This window comes from Leguminivora glycinivorella, chromosome Z (assembly GCF_023078275.1).
Source record: "Leguminivora glycinivorella isolate SPB_JAAS2020 chromosome Z, LegGlyc_1.1, whole genome shotgun sequence".
Lineage (NCBI taxonomy): Eukaryota > Metazoa > Arthropoda > Insecta > Lepidoptera > Tortricidae > Leguminivora > Leguminivora glycinivorella.
In genome coordinates, this window is record NC_062998.1 from 37,993,414 (window position 1) to 38,020,514 (window position 27,101).

A 27,101-nucleotide genomic window follows, 5' to 3' on the forward strand; every position below is an offset into this window, starting at 1 on the left:
TCGCCGCGAGATAGACTACCCGTCATTAATACAGTTAGAAGAAGACATGTCATCTATCTCGCGGCGACATACTCTCGCAGTAATCATGTGCTAGGCCTACTGAGGCATGTCATGATTTTAGGCCACGTACAATAAAATCTATGTACAGTCAGCATCAGCAGCAGCGGATGGAACAACGCACCAAAAGTATCTGACATCCTGAAAAACTTTTATAAATAACGATGAATATGTACTATCAGCTGCAAAAGTGGATGGCGAATTTATCAATGAATTCATTTCTCATTTCCCCATTCAATTTTGCAGAGCTGATAGTACAGTTTAAGGACAGACATGTCAAAGCTTAATTATTCTTCGTATGTTTAGACTCCCGTCTCTTTTTGTTTTAGGGTTATACCTTAAAGTGGTTGTTACTTTTGAAGCGTTTTTTGATCCGCTACGCTACTTTTGATGCTGTCTGTACGCCTTCGCAGTCTGAAGACTTCCGTGATGTGTGGAGTAAATGATACTAATAGGTTTTCATCGATTTTTGACAAGTTCCTACGTTTATATTCATTCAATGTATTAACCCTTAAATGCATAGTGATGTATATATGCATCATGCATTTTTGATTCTATTGACAGCATGTCAAAATTCAAATTTGAATAAATCTTTGTCAAGGTCATGCATTTAAGGGTTAATAGGAAAAACGAGATACAGCAGCAGTAAAAGTTTAAACATCACAGCACCATTCACAGTAAGTGTAGACATTAAAAGCTAGTTAACGGCGCTTGCGTGTGGATGGAGTCCGAGGGTGTACATGCCCGAGGGACAAGGGTTTTATCACTAATACCTACCTTTATTTATTCACACTACCGTTTTATTTCGATAATGTTTTTGCGAAAAAAAAAGTAATTTTATATATTTGTGAAATAAACTCAAACACCTATTTCTTATACAGAGTGGGGCCTGTAACAAAGGCGAAGAATTGAACTGTAGGCTATTCTCCTTATACTGATCAACATTTGTTCAGTGACTTTTAAAAATTATGAAGTCTTTAAAGTTTTAATTTTTCATACAAAATAAATATTAGCTTCAATGTACGCCATTATTGTTGTCATTGACGTTGCCTGTCACACTTTAGACTTAACAGAATTCGCAATACATTACCTCTTAGAAAAAACTTTCAAGGGTGATAAAAATCAAAATACAAGTTATTTTTAAAAGTCGCCGAACAAATGTTCATCAGTATAAGGAGAATAGCCTAGAGTTCAATTCTTCGCCTTTGTTACAGGCCCCACTCTGTATAATGAAATGTCGATAAGTGAAAAATAAGCCGAGATTTGTTATTTAAATTCTTCTCATTATCAATAGTTAGGTTACTTTCCATACACCAAAAAAATGACGGTTTACAACCCAATTGCTTCCTAGGGCAGAATAATTAATGAATCTTTGCTGCATTTTAATTATGAGATGGGGAGTAGTTTATTTAACTTTGGCGACGTTTGAAGTTAATTACTGTTTAAATTTAATGTCAAGTTTGGTACAATTTACAAGCATTATATCAAATCACACCAAATTTCGTTTTAAATTGTTTAAGGATCATTTCATTTTATATTTATAGGCACAGCAATAAGTAATATACTAAAAATCAATAAATCAAATTGTGTGTAGTTTTTTAGGGTTCCGAACCAAAAAGGTACAAAAGGAACCCTTATTAATTTCTTGAAAGTAACAAAATATTACCATATTTTATTATGACCTAAAAACAGCAAAAAATATTTTTACGTAATCAGGCGAAAACAACACAGTCATAATCTCTGTCAAACAAGTCTGTCAGTAAATAAGAACAAAGAAAACTATATGCATCCTTTTCTTTAGGGTGCTAGAGAAATGGATACCTATAGTTTTCTTTGTTCTTATTTACTGACAGACTTGGTTGACAGAGTTAATTAATCTATAGATGATCTGTGCATCAGGCTATTCAGGCTATTATATTCGAAAACAACATTTTCTGACTTTTAAGTATGAGACAAATGTATAAATTAAATAATTAATAATTAATTAACCCTTATTAATTATTTCATCGATAACAACCTACTTATTGATTCAACATACAATCTTCCAACGCCTGATGACCTATTGGAACAAAGTGTCCCAACACCACCTTTAGGGCTCTTGTATGTTATTTGAATTGTAGTAGAATCAGACCAAGCTAAGTTAGCTGCGATTATGATAGCATAGACTGTGGATGTGTTAAGTAATACAAAAGTCATAATTTCATACAAATTAAAACCGAAATAAATTACATATATGAAAGAAAAAGTGACCAAGTCCTCTGGTGCCTGAGGCTGGAATCGAACCAGCGTACTCTCCTATCGCGGGAGACGCCTCTTAATCCGCTCGGCCACCCAGGTCACAGCTGTCGAGGTCGAAATTATCTCTCATATGAGTAATCTATACAAGGACTCGTAGCGCCCTCTGTCCATCCCTAGGGCAGAACGGTATGGTTCCTGCCCCCCGTGTGAACCAAACTCAGGTTGGTTTCGACACAGCTCGACACCACCGCACCAGAGGACATGGTCACTTTTTCTTTCATATATGTAATTTATTTCGGTTTTAATTTATATACATAGTAGTGTGACTACTTTAAGACAGCACAAGTTGAAATATTTTCAATAGATTATAATTTAACTTGTGTTCATTAGAATTCATACAAATTAATAAGCCCTGCACAGGCGATGCTATTTAAACCACTGCCCTCTTAGCTTGGTCTGAACCTACCCAATATGATACCAATAAGTGAATTAGAATTCCCAATTCATACAAAAAAACTATACCAAGCTCATATATATCATTAATGTGAACAGTCAAACTTGGTGTAAGTATCAAGATCAAATTGAGAACACAAGACGTACTTATTGATATTGCCAAGCCCAATTACGGTATATCATTAGACTTGTCATATTAATTATTGTCATTCAACAAGACGCGCGCCTTGACTTGTACCTAATGTCATGTTATTAGAGGTTAAATTTGACATTACTGCCACATCTACACATTAACGCGGTCAATAATATCTATCGGAACTCTAAAATATAATATTATATTTAGATAATAAAAGTGAGTTGAGATATTAGTGTTTGGTAAGTGTGTTGATGTTACTGAACACAACTATAGGTATTTGCGTCATAGTTTCAGACTGAAATACGAGTCTAAGTTGTAATAAAGATCTTAGGTTTGTGCACTGTGGTGATAAAAACATCATTTTTTTTCTTCTAAATAGTACGATTCTGACTAGGGTATCGAAATAATAATCTATTCAAATTATTCCAATAGTTCCCTAGGTGTTCAAAGCTCAATAAATGATGGCAGTATGACAGTAAATTCATTAGTAAATGAACTAATTGCATTAATGTCGAGCTTGAACGATATAAAATTGGCTTGCGCTTTTAGACAAACAAACCACTTAACTATCTGTTAGTTACTAACTTAGTTTAGTCTCTCTCGAACTAAGTTTGTAGATTCATAAATGAAAATTCAAATGTTTTGGTATATTGTGGCGCAATGAGTCGAGCCGTATACAAAAGAGATGTACATTCCACTCATGTCTTCAAAACATGGTTTACCTTTGAATCGCCGACAGACACTTCTTCGAATATTATTTCAAAGACAACGTTTCAAATAATTTCATTTCATCGACAGTTTATATCGTAGAACAATCGATACAAGATACGTTTTTATTTCGGTATTTCGTTTCGTGTTTTTTTTTCATTTCATTTTGTTTTACATTAAATACAATTCATTACGCATAACATTATTTCAATTATGATTTTTTCTAAAATTTTACAATTTGTAAACTGTTTGATTGGTCACAGTTCTAACTTAACCTAAACCTACTTTAAATAAAAATCGTTATTGTGTGTGGGGTCGCTGTTCTAACCTAACTTAAACCTACTCTGTAAACTATTTGTTTTTGTGTGTGGTCACAGTTCTAACCTAACCTAAACCTACTCTGCAATACGTTTGCTTCTTTATAAATCACAGGTCGAACCTAACCTAAACCTACTCTGTAAAATATTTGTTTTCTTGTGTGGTCACAGTTCTAACCTAACCTAACCTAACTTAAACCTACTCTGTAAACTATTTGTTTTTGTGTGTGGTCACAGTTCTAACCTAACCTAAACCTACTCTGCAATACGTTTGCTTCTTTGTAAATCACAGGTCGAACCTAACCTAAACCTACTCTGTAAACTATTTGTTTTCTTGTGTGGTCACAGTTCTAACCTAACCTAAACCTAATTTAAAAGCCATTCGTTGTTGCGAAGGTCGCAGTTCTAACCTAACCTAAACCTACTTGGTAAGCCGTTTGTTTCTGTGTGATCACACTTCTAACCTAAACCTACTCTAATATAGGATTTCAGCCAATGATCATAGTTTAATTATGGACGTATGTGATGTGCCACGATGAAATCGACAATTTGATGTTTCCTAGAATAGAAACATCTATAAATGTGTAGTACGACAAATGACAAAGTTTTGTAATAATACGTCGAATAAATGAATTGCGATGAACAACTTTTCGATGGACACTCACTTATAATTATGACAATTACGATATAATGATTGCCATTTTAAAGATGATTTATAAATAAATGAGGTCACTCATGCGTTCTCATACTAACATAGTATATAGTCTAAGATCCGTACTTAAGCTCGATCTTCACCGACGTGTTAACCAGATGAAAATAATATTTTATTAAATAAAATAAGTTTCTGAACATGTCTTACTATGGCAACCTCAATAAAAGTGGTCAAGAATATTTTTTAAAAATCTTTGAAAAATTAATATTTTTAACTAATTTCGCCGACGTGTTTACCAAATGAAACAAACTCCAGTAGAAAGTGTACTCTATACACATTATGCAGCACCTCAGTTGCCTACCTTTTTTTGGTTCCTAAGACCTGGCAGTGGCAGCCGCTGTCAAACAGGTAAGTTGATAGTAGTCGTTGCACTCTTTTGTTAACCAATCCGGGCTAGTCTTAAAATGAGGCCAACTTAATAACAAATAAAGTAGTATAAGGTTGCCTGAGAAAAATTGGTCATAAATCCTAGTTGCCAGACTTTTAAGTTGAAAATTTCAAAATTTTACATTAAACTCAGTTAAGGTCAGTGTCAGGAAGACCGTCTATCAAGGAAGTCCGCCTACTGACTATAACTTTTGTATTTATATTATCTACGTTTCTTACACCTCCAAAGGTATACCAGTTTTTCACCCTTACGCCATTGGTCTTCAATAGATAACTAAATATCCCTAGGACGAACACTAGTTCACAATAAACTTGATTTGGGTTTCGAACTCGAGCATCGAGTTCAACATGGTTCCGCAAAAAATTAAAATAAAATAGAAGCAGTCGAAACATTTGTGTATTATGTATGTAACGTAGTAATTTAATAATCGTTCTTCCTGTCTAGTACTATTATGTACTCAAAACGCGTTCAATTTATAGTTTTATGTTCTGAAATATGTAACTTCGAAATTATGTCTACTCGGAAAGTCCAGCATATATAAGAGTAAGGCAAGACCGGCATATGATAAACAAGGAGTTGCCAACCTTTTTTACGCCGTGTCTTGCGTGGGCGACGGTCGCGCGACCGTCGCCGTCGCGTCTCATACTTATCCATATCGATAAGGTTTGATTTCGTATGCGTCGCATCGCCGCCGCGCGACCATCGCGCGACCGTCGCCCACGCAAGCCACGGCGTTAGGCTTTATGGGAAATAAGTCGACTACTTAAAATTAAAAACGGAACTTAATCGCGTAAAACTATGTTTTTAAACCAACCTATGTTTTATACGATTAAGTCCCGTTTTTAATTTTAAGTAAGTGATGTGTGAAAAAATCGAGAAGGTGCATAGGTCGAATGTAAACGAGTGTTATATGTTAATTTTAATTGTAAGTTCCCGCTTTGCATTTAAATTCATTTTTGGTAATGATTCATATGGTGGCCTAATAGGCTATTAGGTACTAAAATCATTAAAAAATAAGAATAAAATATTTAAAACGTGTTTGTGAAGAGTGACGTGACTAAAATAGATTCGTAGGTGTTCGTTGGAAAAACAGGATTATGCAATAACTGGACCTGAAAACAAAGGTTATGAACCCCATCTACAGGACATATCTTCTTCTTGCCTCTTGCCTTATAAATAGAATCGTGCTCATATGTTGAAAATGTTAACGTTATTTGATTTAATATCTAGCACATTATGCACTGTAATTACGGAAAATACCAATGATCATGATTTTGATACCTAATCCCATATGATGAGTCATATGTGGAGTTGCACTGCGAGCTGCGCTCGCGCTGACGGCCTAGCCAAGTTGTCAATTGCTTGCGCTACCTATCACTTTCCCAATATAAGCTGGTGCTAGTGCCTTATTTCACCAAAGTATTGTAACAGCTTTGTAGTATATAATATGTATTAACCCATAGGACCATACGGATTGCTCCAGACTAGTTTAATCTAGTTTTATCGACTCAAATTTTATTTCAAATAAACTATGCCGGTCCGACCTGCACTGACCTTATATAATTTTAACCTAAAATATATATTTAGTAGGACATGTTAGAATAAGTTATTTAATAAATTTTATTTTATTTCATTGTTTTATTTATTTATCAAAGCTATGGTGCGTGGTTAAGCAGGTCCGATACTGAGCTCTTGCGGCACCTATGTACTTAATGCATATATCGACAGACACAGATGAAGTACACAAATACATAAACCTTTATTCATAAATTAAGGAATTTATTCAATTATGATGCAATATAAGATTTGCTCGTATAAGTATTATAATATAATAGTGGCTGTACCTATGTATACAATGTTATTAACTTTACATTCATTGCTACACGCACGGAACTATTCTTATCATGTAACTATTAAGGAGTTATCTGGTAAATAAATGTATTATCAAGTTATTGATATTTTTAACAAATGCAACATGATCCGTAGCAGCGGACTGTTGCCAATGACTTGTAACACGTGAGCGCCTCGTCAGCGTCGTAGCAAGAGGTTGACTCAGTCTGCAATTACCAACTCTTTACTTTTAGTCATTTTTAGGCTAGAAATCATATGACCAAACGACTTAAGAATGGAGTTAAGAATTGTCTCCTTTATTTTTTGCTACTATATTCAAATGAACATTACTCACAAAGAAATATATTACAAACACACCCCTTGTTATCAGAATTTCTGAATCTAATAAATCATACTTTAACTACCTACTAAAACCTGCCTGAAATAAATTCGTTATGTAGAGCACTGTATTTACTAATGGCACCTAAATATTTAGCTCCCACAATAATACGGCGTTTGTGTAAAAGGTTCCCAATTAGCGGGGTCCACACAGAGCGAGGCATGTTATCACGCGGCGAACGTCCATTGTAGATGGACCTCAGCCGAGGCAGGTTGGTCACCCGAGCATAACGCACACGTACGACCTCGGCCGAGGCACGTCTACATGGCACGTTTGTCGCACGAGAAAATTGCCTCGCGACGTGCTTCGCTCTGTGTGGACCCGCCTATTAACATGCCGATTTACTCGCTCGCTCACTGGAATAACGTAACACAAAAAACAGAAGATTTTGCATCCTATTATTTATATATTGTATCGTGCTTAATGCGTCAGTTTCACGACATTAAACGACGTTGACATTTTCCAATCTTCCATCCTACCAACAGTATTTACAGAGCTGCGACCTACCTTGGTATTTTGTCATAGCTGTCCCAGCCATTTAAACAGTTGTATGAACTATATCTGCTAACAGCAGCCATGGTAGTTCATCCGTTAAGTGCAGGGTTCATTATGACGTGTAAGCCGGTCGAGTCGAGCGGGAAGACCGTAGCCCGGCTAGAGCCGCGGCGCGGTGGTGGCTGCGGGCCACGCGGGACGTCACGCCGCCTGCACCTCGAATGCTCAGCGGGATCTACTGGGAATACTTTGGCGGCAATTATCGTCTTCAGTGTTCAGACAACTAGACCGCTTTTGATCGCTCAACTTGTACCTGATTCGTTCGGAGTAACTACTCGTAATTTCACGCACCACTCAACTCTATTTTGTCGTACAAAGCACTTTATCGCTACCAACATGTGCTTAGTATATAATGAAATTAATTGTAAGATGGCATTACATGTACTGGATTTTGCTTTCAATCTACTTAAGTTTGGTTTAATTTGTGTTTATGTCTTTCATTAAAGCGAGCTACTTTGTACCTAATTAATCTGTCGTTATTCCTTAACTTTGCTAATAATTCAGTTAGAATATAAGTATAAAGCGATGTGGTAGGTAGGCGAGTGGCAAGTAGTTTTGATGGCAAGTTTGTGTTGAGGTGAGTGGTGTTGGCGGCGGCGCTGGCCGCGAGCGCGCGAGGCAGGCGCTGCGGGGAGCGACAGGTCTCGACTGACTGAGGGCGGCGGCGGCGCTCGACGCTTGGCGGCGGGCCGGCGGCGGCGGCACGCGTGTGGAGGCCACCGACAGCGCCAGCGTTTACACCCACACGGAAACACACTACGTTTGACGCGTGTGAGTGGGATACAACTCTGCTTGGCTAGAGCGCTATCTTGCTTTAAGGTAATTCCTATTATTTTTCGCATACATGTGAATGGGGCCTTAGAACATTTGACACCACGAAACCGCACCCTGACCGTGGCAGCGTACAGTGCTAGAGAGTTCCATAACGGGTGTACTTATGTCAAACTTTAAGTATACATGATATTAATATGATGATTCGATTTCGAAATTATAGAAAATAATTTATAATAAATAAATCCCTACACGTACCTAACTTACCTTTACTTACTCTCACTATCAGGGGCGGCTCACTCTGCGATTCTATCGCCGCGCTACAAGTACATGCCGGCGGCCGCGAGTTCGCGGCCTAATCGGGGGCGGCGCGCGTTCTCACGGAACGCACGTTCGCATTTTCTATTGTTACTTTACGTCGCGAGTTTTATTTTAGGTTCATATGATGTGATGTCCGCGTGTGAATGGCAAATAATGTTTAGTTAAATAGACATCATGAATAGAATAGGACAATCTTACACAGATCTAATATTGATTAAGTCCCACGGAAAAGTTTAACTAAGCTTGTGATGTTGGGACTTAAACAAAAATATATAAATACTGTATGGATATATATATGTATACCTAGAAAGTACCTAAGACTTGAATATAATAGTATAACATTTTATATGAGTAGGTATTAATTTGTTTTAATCCATAGGCAACCCTATCGTCCGACGCTGCGCACGTGCGGCTCGTTTCTTTGTTAGAATTTTGTAGGTATTAGAAGGCGGCATTTTGTGAACATCAAAGCAGTGGGCCTTCTGTACTTGTACTAATAGTACTAGAGCCCACGACCAAAACCATGTCTCATAGCAATACGGCAAAAACCCTATAAAATCGTTAGATTGTATGATTCTGAACCCGACTAGGTGTGTAGTAACGGTCGAAAGTGTAGCAACTGCGTGGGAGGCCATTTCTGCTGTGTCAAAAAAAAGGCAGTCGGTATTATAGCAATACGTCTGATAGTGAAAATGTACATAGATTTTATAATTGTATTACGAAAAAGTTTGTTTTCAGACATTTTGCGCGTAGCACATAGCCTGAGCGCATTTTTGAAAATGTCAACAAATTTAGCCGACCTGTATCATAGCAATACGGATAATTTTTTTTTTTAACTTTTCGTATTGCTGCCATGATTACCAAAAACCTGTTTTCAGACACTTTAAGTGTAGCATATACTCCCATGGATGGTATGAAGACGAGGGACGATTTCAGTTTTCGTGGTTCTCTGGCAACCAACTACCTGAGTTGAGCAACGTTATTTTGGACGACAAATCATCATCCACAACAGGTACAGTTTACATGGCTTTTGCTGTTAATTTCATAAATAAGTTCGTGATTTTTACTAACGATGTTTATTTTACAGAAGAGGACGTTGAAGATCTCCCGAGCGACGTCGAGAGTGATTTCGAAGACGACGATTCCGAATCCGACAGCGATTGAATACGAGAATATTTTGTAACTTTGAACAAACCGTTTTTTTTTTCAACTTCATCCCAGTTTCCTTTTGTGCGATTTATTTCAGTCCTTCAACTTCAATGTTACGGTTTCGGGTAAATTCTTTGTTAATTATCATCTAATAAATTCAGGGTCGCAACGTATTCATTGGTTTGTAACAGAGAATTCAAGATGCCTCAATACGATTTTTAAATGATATCTGAGTATCGAAAAGTTGTCTGATAGAGAAGGTGCTACACTTAATTTGTCTGATATAAATTTTTTGCACATGTGGACAACTTATTTTATCATGTCCAACAATTTTCAGACATATTGCTATGATACCGATCGGTAAAATTTGTTAACATTTTCAAAACGGTCTCAAAATTTAATGCGTTCACATTTCCGTCTGAAAATTGTTTTGTTCGCATCAAATAACCAAAATTTACTAATAAAAAAGATTTTCAGACGTATTGCTATGAGACATTTTTTTTGTCTCATTTTTAATTTTTTTAAGTGATTTTACGGGTTTGCGCTACACCACTAACGTCTGAAAAATATGTTTCCGGTATCTCAGAACTATCATTCAACTACAGTCTGCAAATCAGACATATTGCTATGATGCAGTTCGGTAAAATTCTTTGACAATTTTGAAAATTCGGTCAGATCAAACGCTACGCGGAAAATGTCTGATATTGGTATTTTCGAGTTCAGGATAATCGTATCTATCGATTTGATGCGGTTTTGGCTGTATTGCTATGAGACTGTGGCATTTGGCTTAAAAGATAAAATAATTATTCCGGCTTTATTAAATAAAATTAGTTATTTGACAAAAATTTTGGTCGTGGGCTCTTATTCTATATAACAGAAAATAAAATATCTCGTAGGTATGTGATTAATTAATTGTCAAATTATGATTGTAATATTAATCGTAGAAATCAAAGATAATATATAATAAATTTCAATTTTAATTCAATTTTAATTTATATCGATAGCTGAATACTTATTTGGAAGTGAAATTTCATATGAGCTATAAAGTTCACCGGATAATTTAATTTAATAAAATAATATCGTTTGTTTTTAGCAAAATTTTATTTGTGCCACCGCGACTTCTGTCTGCTTATTAGGTATTTCGTTATCAAACCTCTTCAAATATGATTGAAGTAACTGGCACTCGTTACATCGGAGTCATACCTATTGACAACTGCATTTTCCAAGAGATAAACCGAACCTTATAATCAATCCTAACGAATCAGATGAAGATATGCCAAGTAACGGTGGTTTATAAAAAGATTTGTTCATTATTTTTTACTTCTTTTAATACCATTCATGATAAGTATATCAATAAATAATAATGTTTTTCAAAAATATATTCATCGTTTTTTTTTTACATTCACTCACTCATTTCATTCATTCATTTTTTTGCAATCAGTACTAATCTTCATTTAGCTGTGTGTGTTATCATTCACTTCAACCTCCGTGGAATTACCTATACTAAAGGACAAAACAAGTGTTTCTGAGCTAGTGAGGGGAAAAAAATATTAAAATATCCGTTTTATCCGGATATCAGGATAATCAAATTCCAAGTATTCGAATTATCCGGGTACAAAATTGGGCGGATAATTGCAAGCCCTACTACATATATTAAGAGAGCATTCAGAACTTCTATTCAGAGCTCTTTTACCATTACGTCAGTGGAGGTTGAAAGATCGTTTTCTTAAACACAAAGTGGATTTTCTCAAGTAGAAGACGTAAGCTGACTTATGAACATTTAGAACAATGTCATAATGTATTAAATTATTGACATTCCTTCTATTAATTGGTTTCTTTTTCCCGACTCGTAGGTACAGGGAAAACATTGTCCACTAGTCTGTTAACAGCTGTCAAGTGCCACCAAAATGCCACGAGTTATCGATGTGTATACTTATAAGCAGTTATGTAAAACAAAAAGTTTCTACAACACAGATGGCATGGATATGACGAAACTGAAGATTTGTTTTGTCACTTTTACCTGCGAAATCTCCGATGTGGATTGGGGAAAAATTCAGACATGACGTTTCGCAGAATCGGTCGTAACATTACAATTTTAGTATTTGTAATAATGTCGTAATCATCAATAGCCAAGATGACAGTTGTAAAGTCAAATAATATTTGACTTTTTTAGTCGACTAATAATACCATTTAGGCTCAGTATTGAGTTATAGTTTTGAAAAGTTAAAGGAAAGATTGAAATAAAAACCACCGAAAACCCAACTATTATGTTGTACCCGTCTAGTTCGTATAAATTAGTAACCCAATTTCCCGAGAGACGGCGCTGCACTTTGGACAACTTCGTGTTGTTAAGACTTTTCCTGGGTTGATGTGGTCGGGACGAGTATGAGCTATTAAATTGTTGAATTGTTGAATTGAATTCTTGAGAGGGGACACTTATTGTGACGAGAAACTACGGACCCCAACACTGAGCGTGGCCTGACATGCTCTTTTTTTTTATACTACGTCGGTGGCAAACAAGTATACGGCCCGCCTGATGTAAAGCGGTCACCGTAACCTATGGACGCCTGCAACTCAAACAGTGTCACATGCGCGTTGCCACCCCATTAGAAACTTGTACATTCCCTTTTGCTGTGTTAAGTACACAGTAAAAAGGAGTGTACAAGTTCTAAGGAGGGTTCGGGTTGCCGACGACTCAAAGGACAATAAACGGAACAAGTTAGTTCCGTAAGTCCTCCCGTCATCAGCACACCGCACCCTCGTTGAGCTCTGGCAGCCTTACTCACCGACAGGAACACAACACTATGAGTAGGGTCTAGTGCTATTTGGCTGCGGTCTTCTGTAAGGCGGAGGTACTACCCCAGTTGGGCTCTGCTCTAGATTCGAGCGAGACAATATCCGCTGTGCTGTGCCCTACCACACAAAGCGGAATATCATTCGCTATGCCCTACCTCTCTATCTATGCTCTTGACCGGATTATACACTTTTTATTTATACATAAAACATACATTTACCCGGAAATTGTATCTGAAATAAAATTAATCTGAATTGACTAACGGTTATACCTCTACTTGTACCAATCTGGCATTTCAAAGCAGCCGAATCAGAATTAAACCGACGGAATTACAATGACGGAAGGGTTTCAGTTTACTTAACTGAAGTGCGCTCCAAGGTGTCCTAGTGCGCTTTCAGTATAGGCGTATCAAGGGGTTTGACCTAATCTGAGAAACGTACAGTCAGCATTAAAGTCACTCTCACTCGTTGTGGCACGTTTAGTTCACATTTATGTAGGCAGAGAGTGTTTGTTATTTGCTTTGTTCTTTTTTAGGGTTCCGTAGCCGAAATGGACAGACAACCCTTATACCTACTTTCGTCATGCCGAAAGTCTGTCTGTATGTGTCAGCCGTTTTACTTCGCTATAAAATTTAAGACGCACAAGAATAAAAGACAAAATGTGATATGGGGGGGTTATATTTATGATCGTCTTACTGACTTGACTGGATTTTAGGTAGTAGTTTCACTATGGTTACCCATCTATAACCCTTTCACAAAATGTAAAAACCTTTCTTCTCGTGTTGCACATACATATATGTATAATAAACCGTCAATATAGTTGAATGATATTTGATGTTTTTGTATCTTTTTTTTAGATAACGATGTGACAGGAGAGAATATAATTAGAGTCTGTGGAACTTGTATTAAAGGCCCCGCACGTATAAATTACATTTGAATACGAATACTTGAACCTTTTATCCTCCTAAGGCCCAAGGCGAAATTCGGCTACTAGTCATTGCGAACCACGGTCCTACCAGTAGTACTATTGTTTTATACTCGTTCAGGCCCAAACATTAGGTATACATTTTTTAAATGTTATTGTACTTGTATGCCACCAACAGCTTTGGGGCATATTTATTATCAGTTTACGATGCCTTTTAGGGTAATTTGATTTTAATTAAAAAAAGTCCTACAGGAAGGACCATGGGCTTATAAAGAAACGTTATTTATATTACGAAATGAAAAAACTCACTTAAGATTTGTTTATTTTTTAGTTTTATAGAAAGAATGAGATAAAATAATAGTCTTATTAAAATAATACAATGCACCAATCACTTTTAAATCACTTAAAAATTAAGATTTTACGCTCTTCTTCGACGAATGTTATTCCACTGCGAGCGTGAGATCATCCTCTTATAGGCGCTCCACGACGTCCTTCTGCAGAAGCTGCAAGGCTGAGAAATATCGGGTCCTGCCGTGGATAGGCTTTGCAATTAGTTCTGACAGAGAAATATCGACATAGGAACTAGAGGAAGCATACCGGGATCTGGTTTGAACAAAATTTGTTTCTATGAGTTTTATGTGGCAAAAGTCTGTTTTTTCATCTTCAGTTTCTATTTCTGATTCCCTAAGAGCGAATTATGTTTCTTTGTCATTTAATCCTACAACAATAAAAGCAATATGTGTAAGTTTTTGCAACCACCACAAACATTATTGTTAAATTATGTAGTTGTATAAAACCGAGGTACTACTCATAGGACTTAATATTTTTCATCCCGTATTTCGTAAAATATAAGCAAAATCAATGAAATTATTACTTAACTTCGTAAAATAACTAATAAAAAAGAAGATTATTTACAAATTAGTAAGAAAGTACTCAAAATTACATGAATAAAATTGGATTTACTAACCTCTCCTTCACGGAATACCCATGTCGCCGTCTGTAACTTGTCAGTTTGACACTTTGTTTTTATTTTTCAAGCTTATGAGTGTGTTCACATTCAACCTTAAACACCCCTCTAGAAAATCGGATACGTCAGTTTAGATTGGCGCGAAATTTGAAATCAAAATGTCGGCTTTTATAATAAGTCCTACTGGTAGGACCGTGGCACGCCATGACTATATAGTCGTTGAAGAAGCTGGGCCTGAATGACCAACTTAATTATTACTATAGGAAGGACCTTGGGCCTTAGGAGGTTATGTCTTACTCAGTGATCTGATAGCTATTTTTCTCACTGGTTAAAGTACGTTTATTCTAGCTGCTGAGGTGAATAAAATAAATCATTGCTCTATCATCAAAAACCAGGGAGGAAACAGTCGACAGCGTTTGTACGAGTATGAATTTATTACCCCTCCTGATGCGTGCCTAATAACTAACCCGACTGGCGGGCCGGCGGGCTTGGCCGTGATTCTTCTTGGGACCTCAAAATTTGTCGAGGTAGATAATAATGGCAACAATAACTTAAGCAAATGACGCAATTCTACGATTCTGTTAGAGCTTTCCGCGAACTATTTCCACCTATATGCTATTACGTGCGTAATGTACTTAATTAACGCGATCTCACCCGCAGGCCGCGGTGCGCTGCGTGGTGGGCTCTTACGAATAATATTCTACTTAGTATAACTACGTAACGTACACACGGTACGAAGTACCATATCGTGGGAGTCTTTGAAACTATTACTTTAAACCTAAAAAAGTACCACAATATTGAATTTAATCATCTTACGTTTAGAAATAGTATTTTACACGGTCATAATAGAAAGTTTTTTAGTCGACTACCGGATTTAGGCCAAGATTCCAAGAAGCTTGCTGAGTGGTCTTGGTAAAGTACGAGATTAATCAAAATCATTAGCTTATGTAACTGGCTGTGAAGACATTAAAAACTCGAGTGAAGGTTTAATGATAGAAAGAGATATTTAATGCATACTCCGTTAGTGTACATACCTACACTATTTCATCTACATTATATAAATTCTCAATGATGTATCCACTGCATGCATACTACAGCCATATTATATTGGGCCATACTTACTCCCTAGTGGAACTCTCGTAAGTATAAGTAGTAAGTATAGTCCTATATTGGCATCTCCGAAATATGCCACGCCCATTTTACACGAATGTTTCGCTACTAGGTAGTTAAAAGATAAAGTTTTGAGGAGTGAAAACTTTTTTTAATTCAGTTCAGGGTACGTAGCCAAGTGCACAAACGCTTACGATAATATCGTTATCGTAGCTATCTATCTCTTTCGGTCTTCCGCATTGGCACGACAGAGTCAGACTGCGTTTCGATCGGCGTCTAGTCTTTAACGCCTGGCTAAAGTCTCTACTCACATACTCCTTTGTAATACTAAGGTGGACCGCCGAACCGAACTGGACGCCCTGGATCAGAGGGTTCGCCTACTGCTCACTACACCGTATGTTACAAGTTACACCCACGCTCGTCTGTTACGAGATTGTGGAGGTCGCGGCTTCCTAAACGCCAAAAGCCTCCATGTCCAAAACATAGCATATAGATTTAAAAAGCAAATATAAATCGTACTACATTTTTAAATAAAACTTATAAATTTCGTTTATGCAACCACCCTAATCTTATACGGTTATAGCATTAATACTTGCTTTATGGCTCACGACAAGATGATAAAATGTTAATCTATCAGTCTCTGTAAGCAGATTTCAATATCCATATAATACTGAAATATAACAAGGAACTTCAAAGATAATTACCATTTCTTCCGCCGACTAGGTCGTATACCCGCAGCGATTGTGTTTGGTATTTTATTTTACCCACAAAGAAAATCTTTTACTTTAGCGATACGTTCTATTATGTATGCTGTCGTGAAGTTAAGAAAAAGAGAAAAAGGTGTAATGGACTAAGAGCCGCCAGACCAGACCTTCCTCATTTTCCCAAGGATTAAACTATGGGATAATGTAGAGTTCGTATCGACGTTTAATGTCTGCGTATTACCTAGTTCTAAGGGGATCTCATTTATTTTTGTGCATAGTCCAACTTTTTTCCTTTCTTTCCGTTTTATGAGCTTTTATATTTTTTACATATTATTGCCTAAACAGATGTAAATATAATTTTGTAATCCTATTTTTTTTATATGAGATTACAAAGTCATTAATGCAAAATTTTTAGGTTTTCGTGTGATCTACATACTAAACACAAATTGTATTCTAAATCTGAAGCTTCCATCTCTACTAGAAGTGCCTTAGATTTTTGATGATTGGTCAGTCAGTCAGTGAGTGACAAAATTAAGAAAATTTGGCTAGTCAATGTTCTTAAACTACTGGTTCAAATTACATGAAATAATATACCGTGTTTATACAATGGTTGCTGAAAACTCAGGCTTCTAGATCTAACCACAACGAAGTAACAAGGGGTTGAAAATGGCCTGAATTGCTTCGAGAAAAGGATGGTACGGCCGTGTCCGCATTTTTCCTCGACTTGGCGGGGGCACTGCTGATATCACGAGCATTACTTATTTTATTCGAACATTTTCAGTGACGAAACCTTTTTTTCTACTCGTCGACTTTAATCTGTCAATTAGGGCAACACAGACTAAACTATAAGTGCTAAAATTTCAGTGTTGGATAGTCTATGACACTTGAGAACTATAATATTTCATTATAATTCGCTGATAGCCAACTACTTATAATAATTTCAAAAATAGAACTTAATACAAGTTCTACATATACTAATTTGCTATACCTGGCAATTTTTTCTGCGTCTGAAACACATTTTCTTTTATCTGTCGCGTTACGTAATCAGTGACAGTTTTGTAACACTTTGGTTGCCAGGAAATTAGACAATAGTGATATAATCAAGCTTTTCACTCTCGTAGTAGGTAGGTAAACACGGTATTCCACTCAAAAGCTCGCTATTACATCACGATTATAAAATAGTACATTACGATTTACGAATTTTACGATACAGATGCGAAAAAAAGAAAGTTCGAAACAAGTGGCGATAAATTAAAACACGACCGAAAGGAGTGAACTCTCACGTATGGTGACTAATAGGGTGGCGCCATTTGTAACAACCCTTGAGTGTGCCTCCTCATTGTTGATAGTTATTATACAAGAGGGTAAAGTTGTTCAAGAAGTGCTTCTGCTAATAACGATGCCTGAGTAAGGGCAAGATTCGATAAAGGAGTCTTGAGTATTAAAATTTGTATGAAACTACTTTGCACACATATAAATTAGTTTTTAAAGTATCAAGAGTGCCTTTACCAGGTGGTGAGGTGAAATAGAACCTTAAGATTTAAGTGCGGAAAAGAGGAAATGTTTTAAATCGACACGAGTTACGGATCAACCGTGAAATAGTACTAGAAACGTCGCACAATTTATCGCCACTCGTTCCGAACTTCGTGTTTTCCGTACTTGTATCGTACGTCGTTTTTCAGTACTTATGACTTTTTGAAGTTTAGACATAGGCATGTAGCCATAACCACTTCTCGCACCAGTGCGATAAAATAGCACCATCTGTAACTAACCAACTAACTGATACTATTATTTCGCGTTTTGCTGAATACTCATTCGTCCTCCGGACCAGACACGGTGAACTCATCTGTAGCATATTTAGGTGATGGCCTTTCCTTTGATGACAGTAGAATTTATCGTTATTAGATTCTTGCCGTCATTGTGTATATTACTCAAACCTAAAGGCGTAGTTTTTCACTCGCTGTAGATTTCATGATACTTTCGGAGTGAAATTAAATTCCTTACGATTTATTTACGTTTTAAAGGACCATGGCAATGAAGGTTATTAAATCGTATCACAATCGCGGCAGCTGATTAAAAGGGCGTATCCCTCGATATTTACTAACTTATAATATACAGTTATGTTATATCAAATTAGTTCGTACTTCGTATTCATTATGTACCTACTTACTCAATTTACATAGGGTATTTAAATTATTGTACGAAATATATTAATTTTAAATAATTTTCTGATATACTTTTACGGTTGTTAAGCCAAGTCCAGCTAGCTCTGTAAATATTCAGTGAGAGTACTATGGGCATCAAATACATACTTAGGTATAATGTATTTGATGTCCATAGTACCTATAGTTTACCCACGTAATATCTAAACAAAGCAGAAAATTTAAAAAAGTTTTTTTACATAACAGGATGGTTAATATTGCCACTTTTAAAAATAGATTTAATTTGCTTACACCGTTTGAAAATTGTGCGATAGTGTTAGTATTAATTTTGGTTTTTATAATAAAATTCAGCAAGCTATGTTGTGAAAAAGTGTGTAAGTAAATGTGTTGGTGATTTGAGTGTAGCGCAGTATAGGTGTTTAACGTAAAAAACAAATAATTATAAAACTGTAGGTTATACAAAAATGAGAGACTATTTACAAGGAAAGCCAATTTGAGTAGTGACCGGTAAGTAATGTCATAAAAAAGCCAGTTAGGACGAGTCGGGGTGCGGTGGATTTGCCGTGCGGAGGAGGCCGTTGAGGTCGTCATCACAGTTGATTCGTATGGCGGGGCTACCAGCATTTGCGTCTTTCTTTCTAATGAATATGGTTCCGTGATTGACCCAGCAGTATTTATATCCATGGTCGGACGCGAATGTTCTAGCGTTACGAACTATAGTTTACCCACGTAATATCTAAACAAAGCAGAATATGAGTTTGGCACACAGTTCGTAAACTTATTCAACAATAAATTTAAAAAAGCTCCTTATAAATAAAACCTGGAAGCCTTTTTTGTATTAAAGTAGATGTGTGAGACGACGACAGCCTATAAAATGTGGCATGTTCACACAAATCTCCGGATTTACTTATGTTGCCACATAACGTATTGGGTTGGTTGGAAAGGCTGGAGGGATTGCTCCTGTCCGTCCCTGCGGATCGAAGAGCTGTATATACATACACTACCTACAACAATTATAAGCGTATCGGCGCCTGTAGGCGCTACACCCTACTAACAGAATCAATATCTGTTACGAACAGGTTCTACCTAAATGAATTAATTAGTTCGGTCCTACCAGCAAACCTTAAACTCAAACGGCAAAGTTAAGTAGTCAGAACTGATCTTTAATTAATAATCAGGTACCTAGTAAAGATAGATCGTTCAGCGCACCGACGACGTTTGTGCGCTGAACGACCTTTTTAAGAATTTTTACTAAAAATACGGAAAAAAAAAGATTAAAAAAAAATATTTATGTGATCTACAGGCGTACATATATAGGTAAATATATCTCGAAAGCGTTTTCGATTTAGGGACATTGAACATTTTGAAACGTTGTCGATAGTGTCTTGGTCTTACAATACAATTGTGAGGTGGTACGTGTTGTGCCCGTTTACTATTTAGATTTATGATAGTATTTTATACAACCGTGTTAATTATAATGGCCTAATAGTACAGTACTGGAGTCATCATCATCATCATTATTGGACGAATAATATCATCATTCAAGTTAATGTTAATACAGATGTAGGGCGAAAAGGGTTTCCTTCGTATTTTTCCGGAAACGTTCGTATTTGTCATGCTAGTTCAGTCAATGTCAGTACATCTTCTGCTGAGACTGACTGAAATAGCATGACACGTTCGTACGTTTCCGTAACAATACGAAGAAATCTTTTCGCACTACATCTGTAGCGTCGTTCACGGTTGTATCGACATCGAATTTCCTGGAAAACAAGTGTTATTTATTACAAAACTGTCTCTGATTGACCGACAACGCGACAGATAAAAAAATGTGTTCCAGATGCAGAAAACTTTGCCAGGTATCGCAAATTAGTATGGAACTTGTATGAAGTTCTATTTTTGAAATTATTATAGTTGGCTACCAGCGAATCATAATGAAATATTATAGTTGTCAAGTGTCATAGACTATTCAACACTGAAAAGTTAGCACTTATCGTTTAGTCTGTAGTGTCCTAACTAACAGATTAAAGTCGACGAGTAGAAAAACATTCTTAGATGTATTTTAAGTAAGTAAAATATTATATAAATATTTAAAGAAAGTTTCGATAGAAACGCATTTTAATCCAAAAGCCGAGTAATCGGTTAACGGTTGACCCTATTTGACAGAGCTAAATAGAGTTCTTTACGTTTTCACCCTAGAATTTTTGCTATGGCGTGGAAACTGATTTAACCCAATTTATTCTGATTTACGGTCAATTTAACTTCGAATACTTACGTTGTCATCAACACTGTCGTCGTTAGCATTGAATTCCTCCTAATCTCAATTAATATACATGTTTCTTAATTGTCTTATATTAATACAAGTTTCCGCTTGGCTCAAAGGTCTCGTGAATAATTTCTTAGACCAAATTCTGTTTATAGTTACGACTTTAATTTTGTGCACACTTACAAATCAAAGTTAAAGTTCCAAAGTGTGGGTGTTAATAAATTTGTCAAGTGCGAAGCTTTTATGTTAACGGATACACTTGCTCGGCCTCGGGTCGGGCGGTATCTTATCACAAGTGGATAACGCATAAAAATAACAACCTAACTTTCTAGGTGCCATGATATTACATGTGTACTTACAGGATGAGGCACGTCAGAACGGGCCCGGGCCGGATCTTCCGGCACTTCGTTTTATATAGAAAGAATCATTGATCACACGCCATTTCTGTCGGCCTAACCGAAATGACAACCGTTGACGTGACGCTAGAGACGCCGATTAAAACGCTATGTGGCCTTGTCGCGCCAATACGGAAGTGCGATAGAGATAGCTCGCTACAATAACGACGTTATCGTGAGCGTTTGTGCATTCGGCTGGCGTATGACTAACAAAAGAGTGACCTACCAGCATATTCCGACAACCTTAGGCATCGGATCTTCCATGGACATTTAGTAGTCAGGAGGCTTTGTGCCCGTTGGACACTTCATAATTTGACAGAGACCCAAAAACTACCCCTAAAGACGAATAGGCAAAGTGATTTTCTCAGTGGTTCCATCGGGTGCAGCGATGTATTGATGTGAAGGAACATTTATTTTTAAAATATATAATAAAAGTAATAACTTGCTAGTTTTCTTAGTTTTTGATTTTCTAAGAACTTTCAGTTTAGCACTCGTATACGCGATCCACTAGTCGCCCTCCCCGAAGCCAGTCGCGCAGAGTCGTGGCCAGGCGGTTAGAGTCATCCCAAGCTAAGTAATTTGACAATGATTTTGATGCGCAAAATTTAAGTAAACGTTATATTTTCATAAAAGTTTGACGTTCAAAATTACACATGCAGCTACCGAGAAAGAGGCAACTTAGCTTGATCTGATAGGACTCGAACTACATAATGCGGAAGTGCACTACTATATATTCTGGTCAACGTATCTAAATAGATTATCTTAAGCTAAAAGTAATATACAAAGAGACTGCAATTTAAATGCGAAACTATCGACGAACGTCCTGCCTGTATGTATGTCGCAGGGAAATGAGCAAAAAACAGAAGATTTGAACAAATCTGTAAAGGATATGATCAAATCGCGCAGGATGGCATCATTTCTCTAGAAAATTTCAGTCACTTTTATTAAATCTCTGACTCTGTTTAGTGAAATCACAGAATCAGATAGACACTCCACGCTTTGTAATTTCACTAGATTTGTTAAAATCCCTGAACTACGACAGAAAGTTGACGAAACGAACTCAAAAAGTCAACTAGTTTTATTTTAACATTTCGCTAAACAAATTTAGGAAAATAAGAGTTTCAACCGGAATATGGTACCTACATATATGGTGATTTGATCAAATCTCTGAACTGGTTTCGTGATGACGACGGCAAGAATCTAATAAGTACCTATACAATTTTAATTTTTAGCTAAGGGATTTGATCAAATCTTATATTTTGAAAAAAAACCCACGAGGGAGACCTCATTTAAAAAAGATAAAATAATTTTGAAATCCCCGACTTGAAGAAATTATGAAACAAGAGTTAACCAACGTAAATATCTTTCATAAATAGAGTCGATCTCTCGCAGACTAGGTTATATTTATATTATATAAACAATTCATTTTATCAGTTAAAATTTGTATGAAATTACTTTGCCCCTTGTGGATAAAATGCAATTTTGCTATCTGGTTTCGAATAGTATAGGAAGCCTTTACCAGTTTATAGTGTGGTGAAAAATCATTTTTTGTATGACCGAGTCCGCGAGAGATCGACTCTATTTATGAAAGATTTTATTCTAGGTATATATGTTAAGATACCGGAAAAATAAAACCGTGTCTGTCTTGTTATCTTGGAAACTTTTTTTTATTTCACAAAAAATCAATTTAACCACACTTGCGGGAAATACGAGAGAGATTTAATGAAACATCTTCTTTCAAATAAACGCTCCGGCTGTGGAATGAGCTCCCTGTCGAGGTATTCCCGATGAACTACAGTATGGGGTCCTTCAAAAAAGGAGTGTACAAGTTTCTAATGGGTCGGCAACGCGCACGTGACACCTCTTGAGTTGCGGGCGTCCATAGGTTGCGGTGACCGCTTTCCATCAGGCGGGCCGTATACCTGTTTGCCACCGACGTGGTATAAAAAAAAAATAAAGTAAAAACTGCCGAAATCGGTTAAAATTATAAAGAATAATCCCTGAAAAACCAACATACTATACAGGTCGCGAAAATTAGTTAGCGAATTCACCGAGAGATGGCGCTACACATGATAATGGTTATTAGTACCTATGTATACTTCTAGTGAACTGTTTAGAGTTAAATGAACCCTCGGTGGGTGAGTCCGACACGAAATCGGCCGGTTTTATTAATTTTTCAAAGCGGTGTTCATGATGCTACCAATAGCATGTACAGTGAGCTGCATAGAGAAGTAGTGAATGAATGCATTGATAAATTCACTGGATACGTTATTTTGTTGATCGATCAGGGTCCTTATTCGACGTACGAAAACCGTCAAATTCATGTCGAATTGAATACCTATATAACAAACCAAAGTATTGACATGTTTTTTCTACTAATGCGATTTGATTGTACAGTTAATCGAACCAAGCCAGAAGTCAACAGGTGTTAAAGTCAACTGTTGATTTTAATACGAAGCGAATTTCGACAGTTATATACGCAAATATCCATGTCGAATAAGGCCCGTCACTATATTCACAGGTAAATATTGGTTCTGTATAGGTACGTGACCCAGCTTAAAACAGCTTAAGAAATGGTAGTTTCAACGAGAACATGAGTTTTTAATATTTAGACAACTATATAAAACATAATTCGGTTAAATGTGTAGTTTTATAGTTGTATACCAAGTCGAACTTACCTTTACTTTTGCTATACCTAGTTTAATTATGAGACAAGTAATCAAATAACTAAAGAGTACCTCCGCTCCGTGGTTATGCAGCACAAAGCGCAGAGTAGAGGACAGAGCACAAAGCTAAGCGTAATGATGGTAGAAGGGTAAACCTGGGAATCTGCAGAGCGATTTCGTCGAGTGAGTCGACCGGGGAGCTGGCTGGCCGCTCGAGCAGGCGCGAAGGCGCCGTCAGCGTGTCCATTGCCATACTTCGGCTGTTTCTTGCGTTTCTATTATTTTTCTTTCTCTTCTCTTCAGCACGGCGCAGATTGTGGAAACGAAAGAAGAACATCGACATTGTATCCGTTTAGCGGAACGGTTGGCAACGACACTCGTGTCTCTCTGTGCGAAACGAATAAAATGAATGATAACTTCACATATGTCTTAGCAGCTTTCTCACTTACACTGGTTATATCTTTGCGTCAAATGATATCATTTTAATACAAGATTAATCCGTACTGTCCAAACGAAAAGATTGCATAAAACACAGATTAAGTCTTTTGTAAAAGTTTTCATGAAATAATGCATTAAACATCACCAGAAAAGTTTAACCGTGTATTTTAATATCCCTGAATCTGACGACCTACATTTCATTGGACTTCGGCAGCGACGGCCTATGCATAATGTATGAAATCCTAGTCTATTTTCAGGTTTCGCAGGTTTCAAAATTCACGACGGCATGTATATAAAATTTCAATTTGCTCAGCCATGTTGCTAAGTAAGATATTTACTGATATTCGAATGTGTTAGTGATTCAAATAAGTATAGTCAGCATCAACAGTAACGCACAGACTAACGTGCATGAAACTAATGCCACAGTTTAAAAAAAAACAGACAGCTAAGTATACGTATTCAAAATATGAACCTGTTGTATAGTCATATTAGACATCTTCTGTGCCACTAGACTCAACATGTCAACATCTACGAGACTACGCTTCGACTCTAGACTAACAAACACCTCAGACCATATAATACTAGACGGCGGGACAGGCACGATTCGCGCTGGTCGTTCGCATGTACAGAGACATGGAAATGATGCGCGTGTATTGCGATGTGTCAAAGTACAAAAGTGTGGATTCCAAAACTTGCGAACCTCATGCTATGATGACCTTAAGGAACAATCGTGCCTTTGCGGCATCATCTGAGAGAAAAGTGTGTATGTATACTTACTACATATTACCCTGTACTATTTGTTGATTTTGTCAGATATTATAGTCGGCATTGTCGGTACATACTTCTAATGTTTATTGTAATGCGACGCTCACTATACCTATTATTACTATACAGTTTGGAGCATGTCTAATGTCTATTTGGGGAGAAGGCTGGTTGATACTATTAGCCTATTAGGTATTACTTATTAAGTATACAAAAAGTTATTGTTCAACCCGAAGCTGCGAGGTAAAAAGCAGTTTCCTTTTGTACGTAGTACGTTATAATAAAATTATTATTTATTATTTTAACTACTGAGTCTCAAATCCCGCTACATTTTTCTCTGGAGACGAACCTTCATACCTGGTGCCGTAGCCGAATGGCATTTCTGCGACGCGAAACGAAAATGAAACGCAGCGAAAGGTAGTCTGGCTCTGTCGCGCCAATACGCAAGAGCGATAGAGATAGATATCTACGAGCGTTTCGTTTCGTAAGCGTTTCGTGAGCGTTTGTGCCATTCGGCTACGTACCCTGCACGTAATTTGTCTTATGTATAAAATTTAAGTAGGTATAATTACCACGACAAAAGGAGGTGCTAAAGTAGGTAAGAGCGCACACAATCCATCATCCGTTCACTGTATTGAAAATGTTTGTTGGATATTTTTTGGTCTATGGAGGAAAAATGAACAATATTATATTAAATGTAATGCTGTCTAAAGGTAACTGGCGGCGTGTGACATCCTAATTATTGGGTTCCGGTTTGAGTTTCTTAGAAATTTTTAGTACGTAGTTATAATTTACATTTACTTAGTATGTTTTGGAACTAATCCCGATTAAGGCCTGGCTTCCCCTCAGAGTTTAGATGCTCAGATGTAATTATCTTAAAATAAACCAATTCTGAAGATTAGGTTATCTAAAGCAGATCTAAGGCTCCAGATAGTCCAGACTCACCCGGGATAACACATTAACGGAATACTAGATATTAAATATTTTGAGATCACGGGAACAGAATAGGTATGTACATATATTAATTTTATCGATTATTGATTTATTTGTTTGTTTCTTGTTTAATTAAGTTATGTAAATATAGTGGTATAGTTTTAATATTCCGATTGTATCGTGTGTCATCTAGAAGCATTTATACACACCTAGTATTGTCCTCGTTAAAAGTAAGTATACCTTTATTTTATATAGCTAACGAGCGCGATCGTGAAATCGCGAGCCAGTGAATCCAGTGATTAATCATATCGTCTTTTGGAGGAGGAAACAGTCGAGAGCGACACCTCGACTTTAAAGATTTTTTCGCAATATCTTTTGACTAAGTTGTTCTTAATAGTTTTTTTTGATAAATCTAGTTAAATACCAGTATATTTATCTAAAATTACCAAATTGAAAGGGGGGCTTTCCATTTCAGCATTTTTACTTCAGTTGCGTCTTAAGTAAATGTTTTAAATTACTTGATGGACTAAGCGCCCAGAGCCGCCAGCAGACCTTCCTCGTTTTCTCAAGGATGAAACTTTGGAATAATGGAGAGTTCGTATCGACGTTTAATGCGTCTGCATATTACCTAGTTCGGCCCGCCGGGCATTTTTATGCTATAAGGTTTTTTTTTAAAACACTAACTTTCCTTAAATTCTCAAGGTTGATTTTTATATTTTATTTAATATGTACGTATTTTAGGCTTAAAAGGTGCTACGGTATTTAAAGACTCCTTTCCCTAATTAAAACAAACATGAACGACTGATACGATCAAAACTTATCATTTATTCGCCTTTGATTTAGTATACATATGTGTCAATGGCACGAATGATCATAGGATTATTCGAGGTTCTTGCCAATGTTACTTCTTCCTATTCGCAATTCCGGACAATCTGAATTCTACGCAAT

The 27,101-nt window shown here is 36.7% G+C and overlaps 1 protein-coding gene across 1 annotated transcript in view; it reads right to left on the reverse strand.

The window, feature by feature from the left end:
- Nucleotides 1–27,101, reverse strand: part of LOC125240887 (potassium channel subfamily T member 1) — a 126,080-nt gene that overhangs the window by 47,028 nt on the left and 51,951 nt on the right. The gene's annotated exons all lie outside the window — the stretch shown is intronic.